Source organism: Dipodomys spectabilis, unplaced genomic scaffold (genome assembly GCF_019054845.1).
Source record: "Dipodomys spectabilis isolate Male_0828 unplaced genomic scaffold, ASM1905484v1 ptg000079l, whole genome shotgun sequence".
NCBI classification, from domain to species: Eukaryota; Metazoa; Chordata; class Mammalia; order Rodentia; family Heteromyidae; genus Dipodomys; species Dipodomys spectabilis.
Genome location: NW_024870756.1, coordinates 1739888 through 1764812, shown reverse-complemented (window position 1 = coordinate 1764812; position 24925 = coordinate 1739888). Strand labels below are relative to the sequence as shown.

The window sequence follows — 24925 nt, the reverse complement described above, 5'->3', positions numbered from 1 at the left end:
AAAATCACATGGTACATTATAAATACATTAGAAACAATAGCAAGAAAGAAAAAAACCACTTGTGTCCCTATCTTGGGGTTCATTTTACTTAACATCATCTTATCTGGTCATATGTACATAGCTTTTGACCTTTTCTGCTTGGCCCAGACATATACTAGTTATTGCAAATAAGGGAAACCATGGGACTTATGTTTTTTTGGGCCTGGCTTACTTCAGTTAATATAATTTTTTCCAAGTCTTTCCATTTCCTAACAAATGGGCCAATGTCATTTTTTCTGATGGAGGCATAGAATTCATATATATATATATATATTTCACATTTTCTTGATCCATTCATCTACTGAGGAGCATCTGGGTTGGTTCCATATCTTAGCTATGGTAAATAATGCTGCAATAAATGTAGTTGTGCTGATAGCTTTAGTATTGGTCTTATTTGTGATCATTTGGGTAAATGCCCAAAAGTAGGATTGCTGGGTCATAGGGGAGCTCTATGTGGAGTCTTTTGAGGAACCTCCATGCTGCTTTCCAAAGTCGTTGAACAAGTTTACACTCCCACCAACAATGCGTAGGGTTTCCTTCCTTCCTTCCTTCCTTCCTTCTTTTTTGTCAGTTGTGGGGCTTGAACTCTGGGCTTGAGCACTGTCCCTGTGCTCTTCAGCTCAAGGCTAGCACTCTACCACAACACCGCTTCCGGCTTTTTTTCCCCCTGCTTATGTGGTGCTGAGGAATTGAACCCAGGGCCTCATGCTTGCAAGGCAAGTGCTCTACCACTGAGTCACCTTCCCAGACCTAATTGCACTTCTGTAGGTAGAATGCTGCCCCTGCACTACTCTCCTTGTACTGGTCATCTTGAACTCTGCCTTCTATTCTTTGAGCTAAGTGGATATCATGCTTCTCTGTCCAGCTGCTCTTCTGGAACAAGGCTCTTAACTTAGCTGTTTTATTTTTCTTTTGTTCTGGATTTCATGTTAGCTCTCTAACTGCCAGTGCCACACACAAAATTTTTTTTTTCCCTTTGCTGGTATTGGGTTTGAACTCAGGACCTGGCTCTTATTGGGCTTGCTTGTTCTGTTGCTCTATCCCACTTGAGCCACACCTTCAGTTCAGCCTTTTGTTGGTTATTTTGGAGAAGGAGTCTTACAGACTTCCTGGCGCCCAGGTTCAAAAAAGAACTTTTAATAAGCATTGTAAAACTCCAAAAGGGAAAATCAAGAATGAATTTTCCAAACCTATTTAGAGAAATCCCCTCCCCCCTTGGTGGGGGTATTTATTGAGGTTTCACAGAATATGGTGTTTGGTGAATCAGTTTTGGAAAACTTGAGGCCCTATTCCAAAAGAAGACACAGAATGTAGAGTAATCTCAAGTGAAGGAGATGGGAAAATTAGTGAAAGAAATTTTGAGGCATCTGGTCCCTCATGGGCACCCTTTGTATAACTAACGCCCAGCTGAATGCATCTGAGGCCCTTGGGTTTGACCTCCCTCCAGCACCACACTAAAAAAGAAGAAAATATTTGGTGCTAACTGGGCCGAAAGAACAGGAAGTCTTATTTTGTGGCTGGGAATTTAAGTTAGTACAGCCTGAATTTCAGTGTGTGTGTGTGTGTGTGTGTGTGTGTGTGTGTGTGTGTGTGTGTGTGTGTGTGTGTGTGTGTGTGTGTGTGTGTGTGTGTGTGTGTGTGTACACTTTACTACGTGTGTGTGTGTGTGTGTGTGTGTGTGTGTGTGTGTGTGTGTGTGTGTACACTTTACTACTTGAGCCAGAGCGCCACTTCTGACTTTCCAGTGTGGGTGGCTTCAAACCATGATCCTAAGATCTCAAACTTCTGAGTAGCTAGTATTATAATGTAAGCCTTAAACACCCAGCTCTGACATTAGTTTTACAATATCAAAACTTAAGGTATACACACTTTTTTTTTTGGTGCTTTTTTCTTTGTTTTCTCCCTCCCCTCCCCTCCTTTCTTCCCCTCCTGCCCCGTGGTGCTGGGATTTGAACTCAGGGACTCAAACTTGCCAAGCAGGTACTCCATAAATCACTTGAAGTATGTCCCAACCCTTAAAGTGCACACATTTTTTTTTGGGGGGGGGGGGGCAGTTGTGGGGCCTGAACTCTGGGCCTGGGCGCTGTCCCTCAGCTCTTCAGCTCAAAGGCTAGCGTTCTACCACTTGAGCCACAGCGCCACTTCCGGCTTTTTTCTTTTTGCTTATGTGGTGCTGAGGAATTGAACCCAGGGCTTCATGCATGCAAGGCAAGTGCTCTACCACTGAGCCACCTTCCCAGCCCCAAAGTGCACACATTTTAAAAAATTAATTAATTAATTAATTGTATTTATTTGTTTATTTTTTTCCCTGGTTATGGAGCTTGAACTATGGGCCTTGGCACTGTCCTTCAGCTCTTCAGTTCAAGGCTAGCGCTCTACCACTTAAGCCACAGCACCACTTCCAGTTTTCTGGTGGTTAATTGGAGGTAAGAGTCTCACGGACGTTCCTGCCTGGGCTGGCTTTGAACCATGATCCTCAGATCTCAGCCTCCTGAGTATCTAGGATTGCAGCCAGAAGTTGCATTGTGGCTCAAGTGGTAGAGTGCTAGCCTTGAGCTGAAGAGCTGAGGGACAGTGCCCAGGCCCAGAGTTCAGGCCCCACGACCCACACTGAAAAAAAGAAATTCTTATGGACTTTCCTGCCTGGGCTGGCTTTGAACCACTGCCCTCAGATCTGAGCCTGAGAAGCTAAGATTACAGGCGTGAACCACTGTTACCCAGCTCAAAGTGCACACTTATTTTTCTTTTTCTCTTTTTTGTTGTCGTGGGATTTGAACTCAGAGCCTGGGCACTGTCTCTGAGCCTTTTTGTGCTCAAGGTTACCACTTGAGCCACAGAGCTAGTTCCAGTTTTGAGTGGTTAATTGGAGATAAGAGTCTCAGGCAGACTTTTCTGCCCAGGCTTGCTTTGAACTGCGATCCTCAGATCTCAGCCTTCTGAATAGCTAGGATTATATGAGTCAGCCACCATCGCCAGGCTAAGTGCACACATTTTTAAACCATCATTTCTACTCCTATCTAGGTACTTATCCTAGGGTCAGGATTACAGAGACAAATCTATAATGATATTTGTTACTATAGAATTTGGAAAATAAGGGCTGGGAAGGTGGCTCAGTGGTAGAGTGCTTGCCTTGCATGCCTGAGGCTCTGAGTTCCATTCCTCAGCACCACATAAGCAAAAAGAAAAAAGCTGGAAGTGGCACTGTGGCTCAAGTGGTAGAGCGCTAGCCTTGAGCTGAAGAGCTGAGGGACAGCGCCCAGGCCGAGTTCAGGCCCCACGACCCGACCCAAAAAAAAAAAAAGAATTTGGGAAATAATCAAAATGAGGGCTGGGACATAGATCAGTAGCACAGCACTTGTCTACATGTGCTGGGTTTGATTCCCAGTGCCAAAAAAGAAAAGAAACTACAGTTAATAATCAAAATGGTCATTGTTGATAAAAGATGGATCAAATTGTGGTATATTCATACATTGCTAAATAAATTTACAATTACTGAAATGAAAAGATGATTATAGCTGGGCATCAGTGGCTCACGCCTGTAATCCTAGCTACTCAGGAGGCTGAGATCTGAGGGTTTACTGTTTGAAGCCAGCCTGGGCAGGGAAGACTGTGTGACTCTCATCTCCAGTTAATCACAGAAAAATCCAGGAGTGGTGCTACATCTGAAGTGGTAGAGTGCTAGCCTGAGCAAAAAGGAGCTTAAGAACAGCACGCAGGGGGTGGGTGGAGGTTGGGGGGAGGAGGGAGGTGGGAGATGGGAAGGGATGGGAAGGGGAAACAAAGGAGGAGGTGGGCTGGGAAGGTGGCTCAGTGGTAGAGCGCTTGCCTTGCATACTCGAGGCCCTGGGTTCGATTCCTCAGCACCACATAAGCAAAAAGAAAAAAGCCGGAAGTGGCGCTGTGGCTCAAGTGGTAGAGCACTAGCCTTGAGCTGAAGAGCTGAGGGACAGCGCCCAGGCCCAGAGTTTAGGCCCCACAACCGGACCCAAAAAAAAAAAAAAAAAAAACAAAGGAGAAGGCAACAATGCTTGATAAGAAATGTACTCATTATCTTGCCCATGTAATTGTAAACTCTCTGTATGTTATTTTCACAAAAAACAAAAAAACACAGCACCCAGGTCCAGTTCAAGGCCCAGGACCATCAAATAAAAAAAGATGATCACAATATTTGTGTGAAAAAATATTATGTGAACCTCTTTTACTTGAACTAAACATAGCCATAACTGTGTATGCATTTTAAAAACTACACAGCAGCCAGGTACCTGTGGTTTACTCCTGTTATCCTATCTACTCAGGAGATGAGACCCGAGGATTGCAGTTTGAATGAAGCCAGCTCAGGAAAGAAAACTCCATGAGATTCTTATTTCCAATTCACCAGAAAAAGCAGGCTCTAATATGCCTCTAGTGGTAGAAGGCTAGCCTTGAGCAAAAAAGCTCAAGAACAGTATTTAGGCCCTGAGTTTAAGCCCTAGTACTAGCACCAAATAAATAAATAAAATTTTCACGTCAGAGGGCTGAGATGTAGCTCAGTCAGTAGGAGAGCACTTGCTAGCATGTGCAAAGCCTAAGGTTTGCTCCCTAGTACTGCAAGACAACAACAAAACTAAAAGCCATAAAAATTATACAGCACAACGTTAACAGAAATTATCTTTTCTGATGGGGAATAAAAGTTGCTGGAAAAATAAGATTTTGACTGCACTGGCTGAAAAAAGCTATTTTACCTTGGTGACCTAGGTAATGAAGAATCATTGTAAGTTCTTGAACAGATATTGGTAATAAAGATGGTGATGAAAGAAGGTTTTATGGTATGGCATGTGAAATGCATGAAGCAGAAAATGAGGTTCAACAAATACATTAATAAGTTGGAAGGGCAGTGCAGCTTCCTAAATAGTAGTAAAGTGTCACTTACAGTAGGCAGTGGGATATGCAGAAAGAATCAATTTAAAGGCAATGTATGGAGAGGGGGGAACCACTGTCAAACAGGAAGAGGAGAAAGAACAGAGTACCTGGAACAAACAGATAGTACCAAGATGTTTGTCTACTTTAAGAAACTGGGTAGAAAAATGGGTAACTAGAAAGAGAACCTCTCTTCTAAAACAGGTAGATGAATTTGTTTCCTTGAGTTGAATTTGAAGGGCTTGAGTTACATCAAAGAGGAAATGTTCTGTAGGCTTCAGATTCCCTTTCATAGAAAAAGTTACTTCTAACTGAGTACTGGTGGCTCACATTTGTAATCCTAGCTACTCAGGAGGCTGAGATCTGAGGATCCAGCTTGGGCAGGAAACCATGTGAGACTCTTATCTCCAGTTAACCACCAGAAAACTGGAAGTGGCACTGTGACTCAAGTGGTAGAGCTAGCCTTGAGCTGAAGAGCTGAGGGATAGCGCCCAGGCCTAGAGTTCAAGCCCCACAACCAACAGGAAAAAAAAAGTTATTTCTAAAGTACAGGCAATAGATTGGAGTGGAAATTCCTTGTCACCCTTTACAGGTATAGGGAAGCATGGTGATGTCTTTGTTCCTCCTTTCTTGCTATAGGTCTTGAGAGACACTAGAAGAGAAGGGTTTGGCAGAAGGTAGAGTTTAGGGGAAAGTAGGAGTGAGCAATAATCATAACAAATAGCTGCAACAACATGTAAAAATCACTGTGCCATCTGTACATGTGTGCCATATGTACACCTCTTTGTATATGTAGGATAGGTAGTACTATCCTATATGCTTTCTGTTGTTGTTGTTGTTATTATTATTATTGATGCTGGGCCTGGAACAAATATTATTTGTGCCAGCCCTCGTTTGATCTCAGGGCCTGGTTATGGTCCTTGAGTTTCTTTTGCTCAAGGCTAGCACTCTACTACTTGACACACAGTTCCATTTTACAGCTATTTTGGTAGTTTAGTGGAGATGAGAGCCTCAGGGACTTTCCTGCGTGGGCTAGCTTTGAACTGCAATCCTCAGATCTGTCTCCTGAATAGCTAGGATTACTGGTGTGAGCCAGTGTTGTCTGGCACCTGTTACTACTTTTTTAGGTGGCTACAAGCTAAATGAGAAAGTAGAATTCAAATTCAGATATTCAGAGCCAGATTCCATTTCTATCTTCTCGTTGAATTTTCCAAGGAGGGAAAGTCAAAAGCAAAAGCTGAAGCCTAGAGCTAGGAATAGTGAAGAATTGAGCCAGGGAAGATACCATGTTACAGTCAGTACACTGTTCTGTAAGCCTGAGAACTTGGGATGTTCCATTGAATTCAATGAGCAAAAAAAGTACTAATCTGTTCACAAATAACTGTATTTGGAAGTAAGCTCTTCTAGTTTGATTATGGCAGAGTTAGTGGTAGCTTAGTTGTTATTGAATTCTGGCTTCATTCTTTTGAGAGCAACACAGTAGAAGTATATTGACTTATACCAGAGAGAGAGAGACTTGACTGAGTTAAATGGAAAAAAAAAAAAGTTTTTGGTGATGTCACTAGGTTTGTTTATTTTTAGAGCCTCCACTTGTGTATTCACTAGCTAATAGGGATCCTGAGAGGACCTGCTTTAATGAGTAAATGATCAAGAGTCCCTGAAGTCACTTCAGTTTTCCATCTGGTAGTCATATTTATGGGATTAGATTATTGAATGAATGAATGTATTCTTTTTTTTGTTTTTTGTTTTGTTTTGTTTTTGGTCTGGTCGTGGGGTCTGAACTCTGGGCCTGGGTGCTGTCCCTCAGCTCTTCAGCTCAAGGCTAGCGCTCTACCACTTGAGCCACAGCGCCACTGCCGGCTTTTTTCTTAAGTGGTGCTGAGGAATCAAACCCAGGGCCTCTGGCATGCAAGGCAAGCGCTCTACCACTGAGCCACCTTCCCAACCCTAATGAATGTATTCTTATAGCATAAAAACAAAAGAAAGTCATGCCCTTTCAGAAGTTTTGAATTTATAAGGTCAACTTTAAAGACAGACTCCTGCAATCACTAGTCTGGTATCTACCAAGAATCCTGCAAGGAATTTTTGCCGCCCCATTCTTGGAGCATATGGACATTTGGGAAATAATGATTAAATCATTGAATAAATGAGTTAATGAAGGACTGAGGGAATCTTTCTCCCTGATGCATGTTGAGCCGTATACTGTCTTTCCACAGCCTCACACTACAGCTTTGATTAGTTGCTTTAGGACAAATCTCATTGCTCAGAGGAGGAGGTAATGAAGCATCATGGAAGTTTCTGCTCTGTGACTTGTAGCTTCACCAGTGTTTTCAGAACTCACTAGCTGGTGTCACTTAGGTCCTAATTATCTGATCTCTCTGCCTAAAAGGTTAGGCTGTTGAGATTCTGGAACAAATGAACAGGATCACAGAGGTAGATTTTCTACTGGCAGATGTGAATTTTACCCAAAGTGGGCAGTTACTTTATAGGTCCTCTACAGGAGGGTCTTGACCTCTCTTCCCTGATTACTTGGATACTAAATCAAGAGCCTTATCTCTGAGTTTTGTTTGCCTTAACTCCGCCTTACTTTATGGCTATGCTTAGTTAGGGATTTGAGTCTTCCTGGAAATTATACCCTCTACCAGGGTAAAGCAAACTTAGGAGGTACTAGTTCTGGTTTCATAGGAACTGGAACCTATCACCTGGCCCTGCCCTGTGTTTTCTGGCCTATATTCCTAGCCACCTTTTTTACCCTTGGTGCACTTCTTCCAAGCCCATAATTCTACCTAAGTAAGGATTATCCACTAGCTCCTTCAGGGAGACTGTAGGAACTGTAATATCAGTACTATGGAAGAAGCTGTTGGTACAAATCTCCATGTCTCACCATGGAATTATTGGTTTCATACAGATGATGTAACAGTTCTTTTTTGGGGGAATGGAGTGTATTCATAGCATAAAAGAATTTACTACTGTGCTCAAGCATTCAAACTTTTTCAAAATAAAATCTGAGCAAGGTGCTGGTGGCTCACACCTATATTCCTAGCTACTCTGAAGGCTGAGATCTGATGAACATGGTTCAAAACCAGCCTATGCAGACAATCCAAGAGACTCTTATCTCCTGTTAGCCAGCAGAAAGCCAGAAGTGGAAGTGTGGTTCAAGTGGTAAGGATCAGCACTGAGCAAACCAAGTTAAGAGTACAAGGTCCTGAGTTCAAGCCCCAGTTCTGGGGGGAAAAATCTGATTTCTAAATAGTAATAGATAATCATTCAGATTATTAATATCAGAAATAAGTTTTTTGGGGTTAGAGGTATGGTTCAGTTGGTAGGGCACTAGCCAGTGAGCTAAAGTGGCAGATACTGAATTCAAGTTCTGGTCTCAGAATTTAAAAAAGTTTTTTTTCTGGGCAAACCTCATTGTTTTAGAAATAAAATGGGGGAGGGGGAGTATCCAGCAAAGGCAGAGTTCTCTGCTGAAGGGCTGACACTTAGGTTAATTATGAAAGAAATTAAGCCAGGCACTGGTGGCTAACACCTGTAATCTTAGCTACACAGGAGGCTATGATCTGAGCATCACAGTTCAAAGCCAGCCTAGGCAGGAACATCCATGAGACTCTTATCTCCAGTTAACCACCAGAAATGGTGCTGTGGCTCAAGTAATAGAGCACTTTCCCTGAGCTGAAGAGCTGAGGGGACAGTGCCCAGGCCCAGAGTTCAAGCCCCACAACTGACCCAAAAAAAAAAAAAAGATTTTTCAAAAACACGTTTGTTTTAAAAAAACATGTTAAATAACCTTTTTGTTTTTTGGGTGCCGGTCCTAGGGCTTGAACCCTGAGCTTTTTTGCTCAAGGTTGGCTTATTGATAGTTAATTGGAATCTCATAGACTTTCTTGCCTAGGCTAGCTTTGAACCCTGATCGTCAGATCTCAGCCTCCTGGATAACTAGTATATATAACTGATGGCATGAGCCATCAGTACCCACATATTCTTTCTTTTTCATTTTTCTTTTCTTTTTTGCTGGTCCTGGGGCTTAAACTCTGGGCCTGGGTGCTGACCCTGAGCTTTTTTAAAAGCTCAAGGCTAGCACTATACGACTTGAGCTCCACCTTTGTCATTTTGATAGTTTATTGGATATCAGAGTCTTTAAAAAGTTTTTTTTTTAATTGATTTTTTTGTTTTGTTTTTCTTTGGATTTTTTGGCCAGTCCTGGGGCTTGAACACAGGGCCTGACAACTGCCCTGAGATTCTTTTATTCAAAGCTAGCACTCTATTGCTTGAGCCACAGCACCACTTCTGGCTTTTTCTGAGTAGTTTGTTGGATATTAGAGTCATAGACTTTGCTGCCGGAGCTGGCTTTGAACCACAACCTCACATAGTTAGGATTACCGACATGAGCCACCCATGCCTGGCTGCAGTTCACTCTTTTGCTCTGCAGCTAGTAAAAAGGGAGGCAAAGGTTTGCTCAACTCTGGAGGCCACTCCCCTCTCCTTCCTTTTCTAGTCATCCTCTTCTTCCCTCCCCTCCTTTTCTTTCCTCTCCTATTCCACCCTCCTTGCTTCCTTCCATTTATTTCGGCATAACTAAAAAAATTTAAGCTGGGTGCTGGTTGCTCATGCTTGTAATCCTAGCTACTCAGGAAGCTGCCAGCCTGGACAGGAAAGTCAGTGAAACTCTTATTTCCAATTAAATAGCAAAAAGCTGTCTGGAACTATGACTCAAGTGGTGTAGAGTACTAAATTTGAGTAAAAAATCTCAGGGACAGTGATGCCCAGGTCCTGGGTTGAAGCCCCAGGACTGGCACACATATTAAAAAAATTAGCACACATTAGTTATGGGGGGGTTCATTGTGACATTTCCATGCATACAATATATCCTAATCAAACTGGCCCTCTCTGTTACCCTCTCTTCCTCACTTTTCTCTTTCTTAAAACAATTTCAACATTTCATTGTTCTATTTTCATACAAGTAAACTATTGTATCCTTATTTATCTTTATTCACCCTCTGTTCACCCTCCTCTGTCTTCCTGGCACCCCCCCCCCCCCCCCAACAAAGCCTGTTTTACTGGGAGCTGTTTTCTCTGGGCAGAAGTGAAATCATCTACTCGGAGCAATTTGGGATAATGGAGGAGATAGGAATGGTTTCAGAGAGCTCCTCTGTCAATTACAGTGATAGGAGGGAGATGATGTGGGATAGCTGAAAGGAAATGAAGGGATAGCTGAGCATTGATGAAGACCTAGTGTTAAGGAGGATGGATTTTTTTAAAAGATAAAAAGCCTTCATGACTCAATGGAGCACGTAGAAATTAAAGCAGAGGACATCTGGCTGGACCTATAACCCCACATACTTGTGATGCTGAGATCGGAGGAATTTCAGTTCAAGAGCAGCTCAGGCACACACACATAAGACCCATTCTCAACCAGTAGCTGGATGCATGACATGTGCCTGTCATTCCAGCTGTGTGGGAGTCTGAGGTCAGAAGGATTGCTGCTTTAAGCCAGCCTAGGCAGAAAATCCTGCCTAGATTCCCAAAGAATCTGATATGAACGGGCTTGGAGTGTGGCTTAAGTGTTATTCAGCAAGTACAAGCCCTGAGTTCAAACACCAGCGCCATGAAAAAGAAGAAGAAAGTTGTGCATGGTGGTATGTACTTATTATCCCATTATGATAGAAATCATAAAATAGATTGTAGTCCTGGCACACCTGGGAAAAAAACAGGACCTTCTCTCAAAACAGTGCAAAAAGGGACTGAGGCATGTCTCACCATTAAAGTGCTTGCCTAGCAAGCTTAAGGTCTTGAGTTCAAACCCCAGTACTGTCAAAAAATAAAGCAAAAGACATCTGTATTCAGAAAGAAGCTATGTGTTGTGGGACAATGAAGACATGGGATAAAGGATTCAGAGAATTGGCAGAATAACTGACTGAAGAAAGTGAATCAAGGAAAGGAATGATGGGTGGCAGTGTGATAGGGAATGAGTTCTTTGGGGATGGAAATAGCAGTGAAATTGAAGAATAGAAGCTGTAGAAGAAAAGATGAGGGGAAGTATAAATATAGAGAAGGTCATGACCAGGCAAGGTCTGACTTGTTGTGGAAAGACAGACTGCAGCTGAGTTCTTGATGACCAGGAGGTCAGTAGATGACAGTAGTAATGCCTAGTGTAGTTGTTGGGTGCACTTGGCAAAGGGGTGTAATAATAATGATTTTGAGACATCATCAAGACGGATATTTGTTTTTCCTCTTTGTACTACTGGGTAGGTAAGAGTGCCTTTATCGTGGAACCTTCATTGTCTAGAAAGCAAGTTCCTAAAGAACTATTAGGAGCATTTTCAGGCTCACCTTCTACATTGCCTGCCTAAATAACATGAAGTTTAATGAGATTGGTAGGGGTGCATTCTGGACAAGTAGAATGATTTCTACAAAGTCCTGGGCTATGGCCCTCTTGTAGACAAAGTCCCCTTTGGTCACTAGGTGTTTTTGGTTAGCTGGATCAGATTGGACCAGTGCTAATTTTCTCTGAGGCTGAATAAGGTGCTTGTATTTGTTTTTGAGGTAGAGTCTTGTTGTTTCCTAGGTTGAATCACCTGCCTCTACCAACTGAATGCTGGGACTACTATACCCAGACTTGCATAGAAACTTTTAGAAAGTTTCTTGTATAAGATTCCAGGAGTTAGTAGACTCTTAAACCTTTCTATTTTGGCGGGGGCGGGGGTGGGAGTGGGGTGGGGGTGGTAGTGGTGAGGGGGTGGGGGAGTAGGGGGTTGTCTGAAGTTTATTTTTCCTGGGCTGTCTTTTTTTGGGGGAGGGGGAGGGTCCGGTTGTGGGGCCTGAACTCTGGGCCTGGGTGCTATCCCTCAGCTCTTCAGCTCAAGGCTAGTGCTCTACCACTTGAGCCACAGCATCACTTCCGGCTTTTTTCTTTTTGCTTATGTGGTGCTGAGGAATCGAACCCAGGGCCTCAGGCATGCAAGGCAAGCGCTCTACCACTGAGCCACCTTCCTAGCCCCTTCCTGGGCTGTCTTAAGTAATTCCCTTCATAGTGACAGCAAATAATGCCTCAAAGTGTACATACATAGTTTGAGGAGTCTAGACACAACATTATTTGTAAAGTTATTTTTGAATTTTCACTAGTTTAGGATTTCTTCAGCATTATTAGTCCATAATTCCAAACATTTTTATAAAAGAAACTTCCACTAGCTGAAACAAAAATTCACAATTGCCGGTTGTTGGTGGCTCACACCTGTAATCCTAGCTACTCAGGAGGCTGAGATCTGAGGATCGAGGTTCAAAGCCAGTCCAGATAAGGAAAGCCCGTGAGACTCTTATCTCCAATTAACCACCAGAAAACTGGAAGTGGCGCTCTAGCTCAAGTGGTAGAGCACTCACCTTGAGCTGAAGAGCTCAGGGACAGTGTTCAGGCCCAGAGTTCAAGTCCCACAACGAACAAATAAATAGATAAATAAAATTCACCTTTTTTTTTTTTTTTTTGCCCTTCCTAATTTAGTTTCATCTTCACCTTGACTATAAACCAGATGAGTATGTTGGTGGCTCACACCTGTAATCAGGAGGCTGAGATCTGAGGATTGAGGTTCAAAGCCAGGCAGGAAAGTCTGGGAGACTCTTACCTCCAATTAATCGCCAGAAAACTGGAAGTCGCACTGTGGCTCAAGTGTAGAGCACTTGCCTTGAGCAGAAATGCTCAGGAACAGCGTCCAGGCCCATAGTTTAAGCCCTACAACTAACAAAAACAACAACAAAAATTCTACTAGACTTGATCAGCTCTAAAAACAATTGCCTAATAATCCATTCCAGCATAGGAACCTGCGTAGAAAAGGCCATGCAGCTCAGGGCATGAAGTACATTGTTCCTCTTCCAGTACCTTTTGGTTTGTAATTAGCTTTGCCACATAAAAATGAAAAACAAATACCTGGCAAAAATCATTATAAACAATCACATAGCCAACTCGTTAGCACAAAAGAATAGAAATTAGAGTCAGAGAGACTACTAAGAGTATTAGCATCTTGGAATTTGCAGATATTCTGGGAAGGCCATTGAACTTCTCATGGAACTTAGCATAGGGAAATCTAAGCAGCTTGATTGCTTGCTTTCTTGCTTTCTTTCTTTGCCAAACCTGGGGTTTGAACTCAGAGCCAGCCTGGGTACTGTCCTTGAGCTTCTTTTGCTCAAGGCTAGCACTCTACCACTTAAGCAACAGCACCACTTCTGGTTTTCTGGTGGTTAATTGGAGATCAGAATTTCATGGACTTTCCTGACCAGGCTGGCTTTGAACTGAGATCTTCAGATCTCAGCCTCCTGAGTAGCTAGGATTACAGGCGTAAGCCACTGGTACCTGGCAGGATGTTTTAACAATAGACCAAAGATCTTGTTCTGTGGATACTCCAGTAACTCTCTTGTTATTTATTTCTCTTTTTACACAAATGGAAGTAATTTTCAGTTAGAACTTCAAGCGAGAAGCCAAACTTCCTAACAAAAGAAGGACTTTGTCTTATTCTTCTTTTCCTATGAGTTACAGAGAACCTGAAGATACTGGTTAAAAAAGCAGAGACTGTCAGCTTTTCTAGCCATACTACTGCTGAGTGGAGGACATTATTTAGGTCAGAGAACAGTAGTTGATATGGGCATCACCCCACGTCTAGGCCAATCAGAACTCCATGTTAATTGGAACTATTAAGAAGTGCTCTTATTTCTTTACAGCCTCATGCTACTAGGAACCATCTTGCTGTCCCAAGAATGCTGTCTGAGAAAGAAGCCAACATGGGTGAAATCTAAGTTGTGAGATAGAGAAAGCTGGAGACTAGATGAAGTCTTTTTGAGTACCTGGATCTAACCATGCCTTAAGCGAGTATAATCCTGGACATCTCCTTTACACGACCCCTATATCTCTTTCCCCTCCTACCTCACTTTTGTTCCCCTTATGAAGAGTTGGATTTGGATTTTTGTCACTTGTAGCCAGAAATGTTTTAACTAATTCATGCCATAAATTGTATGTAGTTCTCATTAGAGTATAATTCAGTTTTTATTTTTTATAGATCCGTTAGTGTTAAAGTGCTAAATTTGAATTGTTATAAAAATCAGATTAAGCTGGGTGCCAGTGGCTCACACCTGTAATCCTAGCTACTCAGGAGGCTGAGATCTGAGGATCACGGTTCAAAGCCAGCCTGGGCAGAAAACTCTGTAAGACTCTTATCTCCAATAAACCACCAGAAAACCAGAGGTGGCACTGTGGCTGAAGTGGTAGAGTGCTAGCCTTGAGCTGAAGAGCTCAGGGACAGCACCCAGGCCCAGAGTTCAAGCCTCATGACCAACCAAAAAAAAAAAAAAAATCAGATTAAGATCTAATTGGTTAGAGTGTAAATTACCTAGCATTATCCCTTGCATAGTAGAAACCCAGGAAATCTTAGCTAGAGGAAGCAAAGAAGGAGGGAGGGAAGGGAAGGGAAGGGAAAGGAAGGAAGAAGCAGTGCTAAATTAAAAGAACCCTGAGACTCCTTAAGGTAATCTTAAGAATCCTGAGACCCTCTCCAGGCTCCCTGTTCTAAATGTCCTGAGCACCCTATACCTTCCCCTCCTAATCATTCTTTTTTTTTTTTTTTTTGAGCCACAGTGCCACTTCCAGTTTTCTGGTAGTTTATTAGAGATAAGAGTCTCACAGGAAGTGGTGCTGTGGCTCAAGCGGTAGAGTGCTTGCCTTGAGCTGAAGAACGCAGGGATAGTGCCCAAGCCCAGAGTTCAAGCCCCACGACCTACAAAAAAAAAAAAAAAAAAAAAAAGAGTCTCACAGACTTTCCTGCCCTGGCTGGCTTTAAACCGTGATCCTCAGATCTCAGCCTCCTGAGTATCTAAGATTACAGGCATGAGCCATTGGCACCCAACTCATAATCATTCTTTGTAGTTGCAATGATGTGTTTATCTACTACTTTGATTAATGTCTGCTTCCCCTCACTGACCTAGCACTTCTACCCATATAGATTTTGCTCTAATGCATCCCCAACATTTAATCCAGTATGTGACATTCAACAAATGTTCACCAAATGAGTTGTTCTATGTAGTCAACCCAAACTGGATGACTTTCTTGTTTCTTGCAGTTTGGACTGTGACAGAATTTGCAAAGTTAGAGGAAGACAACCTTGTCCTGCCTATATCTCCTATATTATCCATACTCCCAACATAGACATACAGAGAAATTTGTCTCAGTGAGATAGTAAATTTCTATTAGATTGTGAAACCCTGTACCAAACCATTTTATTGAAAAACAGAATAGTTTTGGCGTAATGTTTGGAGAGCCTTGGAGAGGACCTCTCTATGCCTAGCAAGCAGCATCCTTGCCCCTGTGTATTTATAAAGTGGCACCTATTTAAATAGGGTGGTCTACTGTCCCTCAGGTTCTTTCAGGAATGTTTTGGAGGCTATTGGAAGGTCAGGTGTTAATGAGGAAAAGGTCTTAGCCATGGGAGACTTCAGTCCCTTATATGAAAGTAAAGCAGGAAGGTGTATGGGTTATCTGGGGCACACTCCTTCAACACGTTCAGCTGAAGCAGCCTTCAAGTCTGAGCGTTCCCTCACTGCTGCCACATTCTCCCAGCCAAAGCTGTCTTTTGTCCCTTCCCCCAGTCTGCTTTCTCTGCAGTTGAGGAGTGATTCCCAGAGCCATGTGACTTCCACTGGCAAGTGACGATTACAGACGGTTTACCAGTCAGTAAAGCTGCCAGAGGCTTTTGTGCTGTAATAATCCTTTTCCTGTTTTAAACTCTGGGGATTTTTTTCTACTGTTGCCAATAGTTTTTCAAGTCAGCAATTACAGTGTAGATTATGTAATGGCTAGGTAGTAAAAATAGAAAAGACCAGAGTTTGCATCTATTTTAACCAAATCAAAACAGAGTGCAGGATAGAGAAGGGAGGAGGAGAAACTAGAGGTGAGGGAAAGAAATCATGTGACAAAAGATAATGGCATTGTATTATGTGACTGGATAATACAGACACGATTTACAGTGTATTTTTCTACCACTTTTGACCCAAGGACCTGTTATTTTCTCCTCAGCCTCATCCTGGGAGTGGGGCTGGCCAAGAATTCCTTCTGAGGATAGAAGATCCTCTGTGGATATTCCTTAGCTCAGCTGTGGTGTGTCAGCTACCAGAGTGACTAGTTGAATGTGAAAGCCCCCTCTCAGGTCAATTATGTCTCAATTTCCAAGGACTTTGCCATTAACTGGTTTCTCTTATTGCAGTGGTAGAGTTAAGAGTGGCTTATAAGGGTGTGTGTGAGTGAGATATCCCAAATTTCTATCAGTGCTATGGTTAAAGCCATCAGAAATTTTTCAGTGTAATTAAAAACCACATATAAAAGGTGTGCTATACACCCCTATACACCTTTTATAGAAACACCCCTAATCCGGGCTGGGAAGGTGGCTCAGTGGTAGGGTGCTTGCCTCTCATGCATGAGGCCCTGGGTTCAATTCCTCAGCACCACATAAGCAGAAAAAGCTGGAAGTGGTGCTGTGGCACTAGCCTTGACCTGAAGAACGGAGGGACAGTGTCCAGGCCCAGAGTTCAGGCCCCATGACCAGCAAAAAAAAAAAAAAGAAATACCCCTAATCCTTCCTCTTCTCCGATCCTACTCCTCTGCCCCAGGATTGCTATCCTAAGCAGGACTACCACTAGTTTGTTATTTTACTACTGCACCAGTCCCCTGCCATGAGTGAATGGATATTTGTTTCATTTCTTTCTCTCTCCGCTTCCTCTTTCTTTCCTTGCCTCTCCCCTCCCCTTTTCTTTCTTTTTGTTTTATTGCCAGTTCCAGGACTTAAATAAGCCCTGTTTTTTGCTGGTTAATTGGAGATGAAATCTCACAGACTTTCTTTTTTTCTTTTTTGTTTTGTTGGTCATGGGGCTTCAACTCAGGGCCTGGGCGCTGTCCCTTAGCTTTTCAGCTCAAGGCTAGTGCTCTACCACTTGAGCCACAGTGTCACTTCCGGCTCTTTCTGCTTATGTGGTGCTAAGGAATCGAACCCAGGGCCTCATGCATGCAAGGTAAGCATTCTACCACTGAGCTATCTTCCCAGCCCCTCTCATGGACTTTTCTGCCCTGGCTAGCTTTGAACCTTGATCCTCTGATCTCATCCTCCTGACTAGCTAGGTTTCTAAGTATGAGCCATTGGCACAAAATATTTGTGTATACAAATATTTTGCACATATACATGTGCACACACACACAAACACACACACACACACTTGCCAGTCCTGGGACTTGACCTTAGGGCCTGGTCACTGTCCCTGAGCCTTTTTGTGCTTAAGGCTAGCACTTCACCACTTGAGCCACAGCACCACTTTTGGCTTTTTTTGAGTAGTTAATTAGAGGTAAGAGTCTCACAGATTCTCTTGCTTGGGCTGACTTCAAACCATGATCCTCAAATCTCAGCTTTCTGAGTAGCTAGGATTTCATTAATATTTGAATTTTTCTAGAGACCTTTAGAATAACTTTTTTGTTGCTGTTTTGCAATTGTACTAGGGTTTGAACTCAAGGCCTGGCCATTCTCCCAAGGCTGGCATTCTACCACTTGAATCACACCACTACTTCTGGCTTTTTTTTTGTCGGTCGTGGGGCCTGAACTCTGGCCTAGGCACTTTCCCTCAGCTCTTCAGCTCAAGACTAGCACTCTCTCACTTGAGCCACAGTACCACTCAGCCTTTTCTGCTTATGTGGTGCTGAGGAATTGAACCGGGGCCTCATGCATGCAAGGCAAACACTCTACCACTGAGCCACCTTCCCAGGCCTCAGTTCTGGCTTAAAAAAAAATTATATTAAAAAAATTGTAGGTTTGAGCAACCAGTACCGTTTCCTTTTGAATAACTGTTTTGTTTTTGTTTTTTTTTTGGGGGGGGGGTCGGTTGTGGGGCCTGGGAGCTGTCCCTCAGCTCTTTAGCTCAAGACTAGCACACTACCACTTGAGCTACAGCACCACTTCTGGTTTTCTGGTGGTTTATTGGAGATAAGAGTCTCATGGACATTCCTGCCCCGGCTGGCTTTGAACCATGATCCTCAGATCTCAGGCTCCTGAGTAGCTAGGATTATAGGCGTGAGTCACTGGCACCAGGCTCCTTTTGAATAACTTTAAGGACTCGAATAGTAAACATTTTAGATGTCACATGGTACAAGTGGTGAAGATATTTTTGGAAGACTTCTAAGTGTGTGATAGATCACACCAGTCTTCTACCAGGTCATTTCCAAAGGCATACATAGAGTTGATCACTGGATCCCTTACAGCCCTTGAGTCTGCATAGAGCTCATTCAGAAAGCACCCTACTAGGTCTCTGGTGGCAGGGAGAGGTAGATACTCTGAAGATGTAGCTCACTAATTTCTGGAGGTTTGGTGAGGTTAGCCAGAGACCTAAAAGTCTAGGCGGCCAGCAGACTCCCAGTCACAGGTAATATTAGAAAATTGTTGCCAGGTATGAGTGGCTCAAGCCTGTAATATAGCTACTCAGGAGGCTGAGATCTGAGGATTGTGGTTAGAAGCCAGCCCAAGGAGGAAAGTCTGTGAGGCTCTTATCTCCAATAAACTACTCAGAAGAAAGCTGGAAGTGGCGCTGTGGCTCAAGTGGTAGAGTGCTAGCTTTGAGCAAAAGAAGCTCAGGGGAAGTGTCTAAGCTGAGAGTTCAAGCCCCAGGACCAGGAAAAAAAAGTGTGTGTGGTGGTGGTGGTGGGAAACCGGGAATTGGCTTAGTACCAGAGTATTTGCCTAGCATGCTTGAAGCCCTGGGTTTGATTCCTCATTACCACATAAACAGAAAAGACCAGAAGTGGCGTTGTGGCTCAAGTAGTAGAGCACTAGCCTTGAGCACAGAGAGAAGCTCAGGGATAGTTCTAGGCCCTGAGTTCAAACCCCAGGACTGGCAAAAAAAAAAGTAGTCTCATCACCACTGTTCTTTTGCCTCATTCATCTAAATGGTAGATAGAACCACCCACAAGCATGCCCAACATGATCTAGATTATAATCCGTCCAATTTATTATGTCCATTCATATACCTAAACTTGTCTGATCAAGTGTAGTGGCTTTGAGCATGTTTAGTGTGGTTCAGTTTCTATATTCGGATAGCCTGGCCGCTCTAGACCATAACAGCAAAAGTTGGAGGTCACAAAATAATCTGTCTTTCACATTCTATCCCACCTTCCAATTCTTGAGCAAGGTAAAGTATCCACTGAATACAGGCTGTTAAGGAGTCAGTCCAGGACTAAGATGTTGGCAAGATCTATAAAGGAACCTTCCTTTCTGCCTGAACTCAACTGTATTGTGGCCTCCTTCCCACCCCAGTGGATAGAGCCTTAAAAAGTTGTTAGAACTTGGCCACAGTGATGTGGTCATCCATATCCTTTTCCTGAAGCAGATGTTCTGTCATTAAAATAGAATGGGGCATAAAAATGGAGCCAGGGTGCTGGTGGCTCACGCCTATAATCCTAGCCACGTAGGAGCCTGAGATCTAAAGATCCAGATTCAAAGTCAGCTCTGGAAGGAACGTTGGTGAGACTTATCTTTAATTAAGTATCAAAAAAGCTGGAAGTGGAGCTGTGGCTTGAGTTGGTAGAGAGGTAGCCTTAAGCACAAAAGCTCAGGGACAGTATCTAGGCCCTGAGTTCAAGCCACAGGACTGGCACAAATAAATAAATAATTAATTAATTAATAAAGTGTTTCTGTCCCCAACACACACATGTACATGCATGGTATAGTGGTACACTCTGTTTGAGATAACACGAGTGGTCACAAAGCTAGAATGGAAAGAATAACAAATTTAAATATATTTAATTTTCAACATTTAACATTGACAAATTTGAGATATATGTGAGGCATCTATTTGGGCTACGAATAGCAAGGTATAAATAATGTGCCTGTTGGGTTAAAACAGTGCCAGGGCCCATGGTTAGACAGCTATCATCCTTTACTGCATACCTCTTCCCTCCACAGGTTTCTTCTCCCTATGGTCACGGTGAGAAAAGTGCTTGGAGAATAGACCAATACAGGTCTATTGACTAGAAGTGCCATGAAGTGAGGTTGAGGAAAGGATGTAATGTGGGGAGAAGTCTCCTGATACCTGGTGATTCCAGACATAACTGGAGTTACTCTTTGTTTTCTAACTGAAGAGAACAGAATAGGGAGGGGAAGTGAGGAGAGGGGACAAGAGGAAAGGAGGAAGTAGGTTAGTGAGTAGGGGGCTGTGCTGTGGGCAAAGCCAGGGGCTGGGACATGAGTGCTACCTCTTAGGGGAGCAAATCAGAGGGTATCTTGGGAATCTGGCCTGTCCCTGACATAATCTGATTGAAAGGACAGTATCAGCCTCTCAGGTGCACTCAGCTTTCTGTAGCCTTCCAGATCACACCAACAAGCCCAGGCTCCAAAGACCTATCTTTTTGTTACAGAAGACTGCCCTGATTTTGCTTTTTGTTTGTCTTAGTTTATGTTTCAGGGTTTTTTTTTTTTTTCCAACAATCGCCCATGTATCCCAGGCTGAACTTGAACTGGTTGATCCTCCTGCTTCTCAAATGCTGGACAAATTTGCATCTTTATTTTTTTTATTTATTTATTTATTTTTGGGTATCAATCTTGGGGCTTCAATTTAGGGATTGAATGCTGCTCTTGAGCTTTTTTTTTTTTTTTTTTTTTGTTGGTCGTGGGGCTTTTCTGGGCCTGGGCGCTGTCCCTCAGCTCTTCAGCTCAAGGCGAGCGCTCTACCACTTGAGCTACAGCGCCACTTCCGGTTTTCTGGTGGTTTATTGGAGATAGGAGTCTCACGATCTCTCCTGCCCGGGCTGGCTTTGAACCTCGATCCTCAGATCTCAGCCTCCTGAGTAGCTAGGATTACAGGCGTGAGCCACCAGCGCCCGGCGCTCTTGAGCTTTTGTGCTCAAAGCTACCACTCTACCACTAGGGCCACTTCTGGCTTTATGGTGGTTCATTGGAGATGAGAGTTTCACAGGCTTTCCTGCCTGGATGGACTTTGAACTGAGATCCTCAGATCTCAGCCTCCTGAGTGGCTAGGGTTACAGATGTGAGTCACCAGAACTTAGCACCATTTTGACATTGTTGAGGAAAATATTTTAAAATTATTGACAGAGTTTTTCAATCTTATTCAAGTATCTACTGTATCTTTTTCATTACTAGTATCACATTAATACCCTAAAATCAAGTTTTATTATGTCTGTTGTCTTCTGTTTCATTTAACTTATTTGAAAACTTATTTGTATGTGTGCATATGTGTGTGGTTATGTATATTTTTGTTTTTTGTTTTTGTTTTTTTTTGGGTCCGGTCGTGGGGCCTGACTCTGGGCTTGGGCGCTGTCCCTCAGCTCTTCAGCTCAAGGCTAGTGCTCTACCACTTGACCCCAGCACCACTTCCGGCTTTTTTCTTTTTGCTTATGTGGTGCTGAGGAATCGAACCCAGGGCCTCATTCATGCAAGGCAAGCACTTTACCACTGAGCCACCTTCCCAGCCCCAAATAAGACATTAGCAAGTAAAAAAAAATCCTATTTTAAAGGTAGACCTTTTGAACTGACCTGGAGATGATTAAGTGAAAGAAGACAAGACTCAGAAAGACAACTATCACTCATGTTTTCTCTCATATAGGGAACCTAGATTAAAAAAAAAAAAAAGATATGATTGTATTTCACCATTTGTTATGGGAAAGGAGACCAACAGGATGAGGAGGGAGTACAAAACACAGTAAAAAGGGTGTGAAGATATTCAAAGTATACTATATCCATACATGAAAATGTCATCTTGAGGGGTTGGGAAGGTGGCTCAGTGATAGAGTGCTTGCCTTGCATGCCTGAGGCCCTGGGTTCGATTCTTCAGCACCACATAAGCAAAAAGAAAAAAGCCAGAAGTGGCGCTGTGGCTCAAGTGGTAGAGCGCTAACCTTGAGCCGAAGAGCTGAGGGACAGCGCCCAGGCCCAGAGTTAAAGGCCCTACAACTAGACCCAAAAAAAGAAAATGTCATCTTGAAACCCATTAACAGTTGAATAAATTAAGGAGACCTCTAGCTTGAATGGGAAAGAGAGCAGCATAGGCATCTTAGGACCATTGCAATCAGGGAGAGTCCTGGACTGCAGACAGACGTCTGTCTCACTCTGGCCTTGTTTTATTTACTGTTATTAGGCAAGGTACATACTTTCTTTTTCTCACTTGGAAGCATGATTAATAAGAAAATGCCCCCACCTGCCTTACCTCATTGTTGTATATCATACGAGATACTGAATGTGAAGGAGATAAGACACCTAAATACCTACTCAGGCCCCTACTTCCTCTTTCTTCTCATAGTACAGCATGGGGGGGATGGTGGATGAATCCAGATTGGCCTGGCAGAGCTACTTACCAAGCCATGCTGCTTATGGAAAATTATTTTGGGGTTCTTATCGCTCTTTAGCTCACCATGCTGACTCTTATTTATTTTTGCTGTATTTTGTTTTTGGGACTTCATAATTTTGTCTAATGTGGGAAAGTGAGTAGGAAGGATATGAATGTAGATCAAGAACTGGGAGCCAAGAATGGATGATCTGCATCAGTGATTCTCAAATATTTTGATTTTAGGGCCATTTTCCCCCTCCTAGCCTTATTGAGGTATAATATACAAAAACTAGTGTAAATTTAATGTGTGCATTTTGAATTTGGATTTATGGACAACTCTTCCTCTGTGATACCATCTCCATAATCAAGTATAAAGATACAGTAAACATACCTTTAACCTTCCCTTTGTTCTTTTTTGAAAATTTTATGGATGCTGTACAGAAGAGTAAGGCAAATGAGTGCTTGTCCACCATTGTTACCCCTTCCCTTGTTCTCTCACTATCCCTTCCATCCCCCACCTCCCATACTCCCCCCCCCCCCCAAGTTGTAAAGTTCGTTTCCAATATACTGTCCTGTGGGTATCATTGTTGCAATGGATCATCCTGTGTCCTTGTTTCAGTGTTTTGTTATTCCCTTAACCTTCTGTTCTTTTGTTACTTTTCTGTTTGTTTTGTTTTGTTTTTTTTTTTTGAGGGAGAGTGAGAAACAATATATGTGCTATATTTAGAGCTTGTTCACTTTGTATATAGAAAAACTGGTTAGGGGCTGGGAAGGTAGCTCAGCGGTAGAGTGCATGCCTTGCAAGCATGAGGCCCTGGGTTCGATTCCTCAGCACCACATAAACAGAAAAAAAAAGAAAAGAAAAACTGGTTAGGCTGGGAATATGGCTTAGTGGTAGAGTGCTTGCCTAGTATGAATGAAGCCCTGGGTTTGATTCCTCAGTACCACATACACAGAAAAAGCTGGAAGTAACACTGTGGCGCAAGTAGTAGAGTACTAACCTTAAACAAAAGAATCTCAGGGACAGCACCCAGGCCCTGATTTCAAGCCCCAAGACTGGCAAAAAAAAAAAGATTAAAGGAATTGTGATATGTGGATATTACTTTAAGGAAATGCAGTCAGCATACAGAAGAGATATCTGAATACCCTTTTTATTTTAGCACTATTCTTTGTGTATATATGTGGCTAATCCTGGGGTTTGGACTCAGGGCCTGGGCATTGTCTTTGAGTTTTTATGCTCAAGGCTAATACTCTGCTACTTGAGCCACAGTTCCATTTCTGGCTTTTTGCTGGTTAATTGGAGATAAGAGTCTTGAGGATTTTTCACCCCAACCTGGTTTTCAACCATGGTCTTCAGATTTCAGCCTCATGAGTAGCTAGGATTACAGGCATAAATCACCAATGCCTGACTTGTGGCCCTATTCTTAATAGCCAAGATATGGAATCAGCCTAGGCACTGTCATCAGATGAATGGATTAAAAAAAAAAAGAATGGTATATACATAGTGGAGTTTTTTTTTTTTTTGTCGGTCGTGGGGCTTGAACTCTGGGCCTGGGCGCTGTCCCTCAGCTCTTCAGCTCAAGGCGAGCGCTCTACCACTTGAGCTACAGCACCACTTCCGGTTTTCTGGTGGTTTATTGGAGATAGGAGTCTCACGGGCTCTCCTGCCCGGGCTGGCTTTGAACCGCAATCCTCAGATCTCAGCCTCCTGAGTAGCTAGGATTACAGGCGTGAGCCACCAGCGCCCGGCTCATAGTGGAGTTTTATTCTGCCATGAATAATAATGAAAGCATGTCATTCATAGAAAAATAAAGGAACTGAAGATTATTACGGTAAATGAAATCAGACACAGAAAAGGAAATTGTATGTTTTCTCTCATGTGGAAACAACAGCAAAAAAGGACAACTTGAAATACAAGATGGACTACTATGTAATGGGAAGGAATCAGGAAAGAAGGGGAAAAAGGAGGAAAAGAGAGGTGGGAGTATTATAGGCATGTATGGAAATATAAGGAACCCATTAGTTGGTACAATGAATATGATTGGGTAACATGCTGATGCTGAGACCACACAAATAATGGTATATTTCACAATAGAATATACATATCAAGAAGTGTATTCAGGTCTGGGAAGGTAGCTCAGTGGTAGAGTGCTTGCCTTGCATGCATGAGGCCCTGGGTTCGATTCCTCAGCACCACATAAGCAAAAAGAAAAAAGCTGGAAGTGGCGCTGTGGCTCAAGTGGTAGAGCGCTAGCTTTGAGCTGAAGAGCTGAGGGACAGCGCCCAGGCCCAGAATTCAGGCCCCACGACCGGACCCCCTCACCCCCCCCCCAAAAAAAAGCGTCACACAGCCTTAAAAAGAAGGAATCTTGTTATATGCAGCAATATGAATGAACCTTGGCACCATGCCAAATAGAAGAAACACTGTGTCAACTCTGTCTATACATGGTATATTCTTCCTAATCCACATACGTGAATGTATGTAGAATGTGGCCATCAGGGGCTATAGGGGAGTCCTCTACCTCTGCCTCCCAAGCAGGTGGGATTACACCCATGAGTCATCACATCCAGCTGAAAAAGTAAGCTATCTATCTATCTATCTACCTATCTGTTGCTGGTCTTGGGACTTGAACTTGGCCTG

At 43.0% G+C, this 24925-nt stretch overlaps 1 long non-coding RNA gene across 6 annotated transcripts in view; it reads left to right on the top strand.

The window, feature by feature from the left end:
• Positions 1-13950, top strand: part of LOC122110523 — a 64993-nt gene extending 51043 nt beyond the window's left edge. For all 6 annotated transcript variants that reach the window (XR_006147892.1, XR_006147894.1, XR_006147893.1 and 3 more), the window contains exon 4: positions 13645-13950. This is a non-coding gene — a long non-coding RNA (uncharacterized LOC122110523). The remainder of the gene's footprint in view (positions 1-13644) is intronic.
• Positions 13951-24925: the final 10975 nt, after the last annotated feature.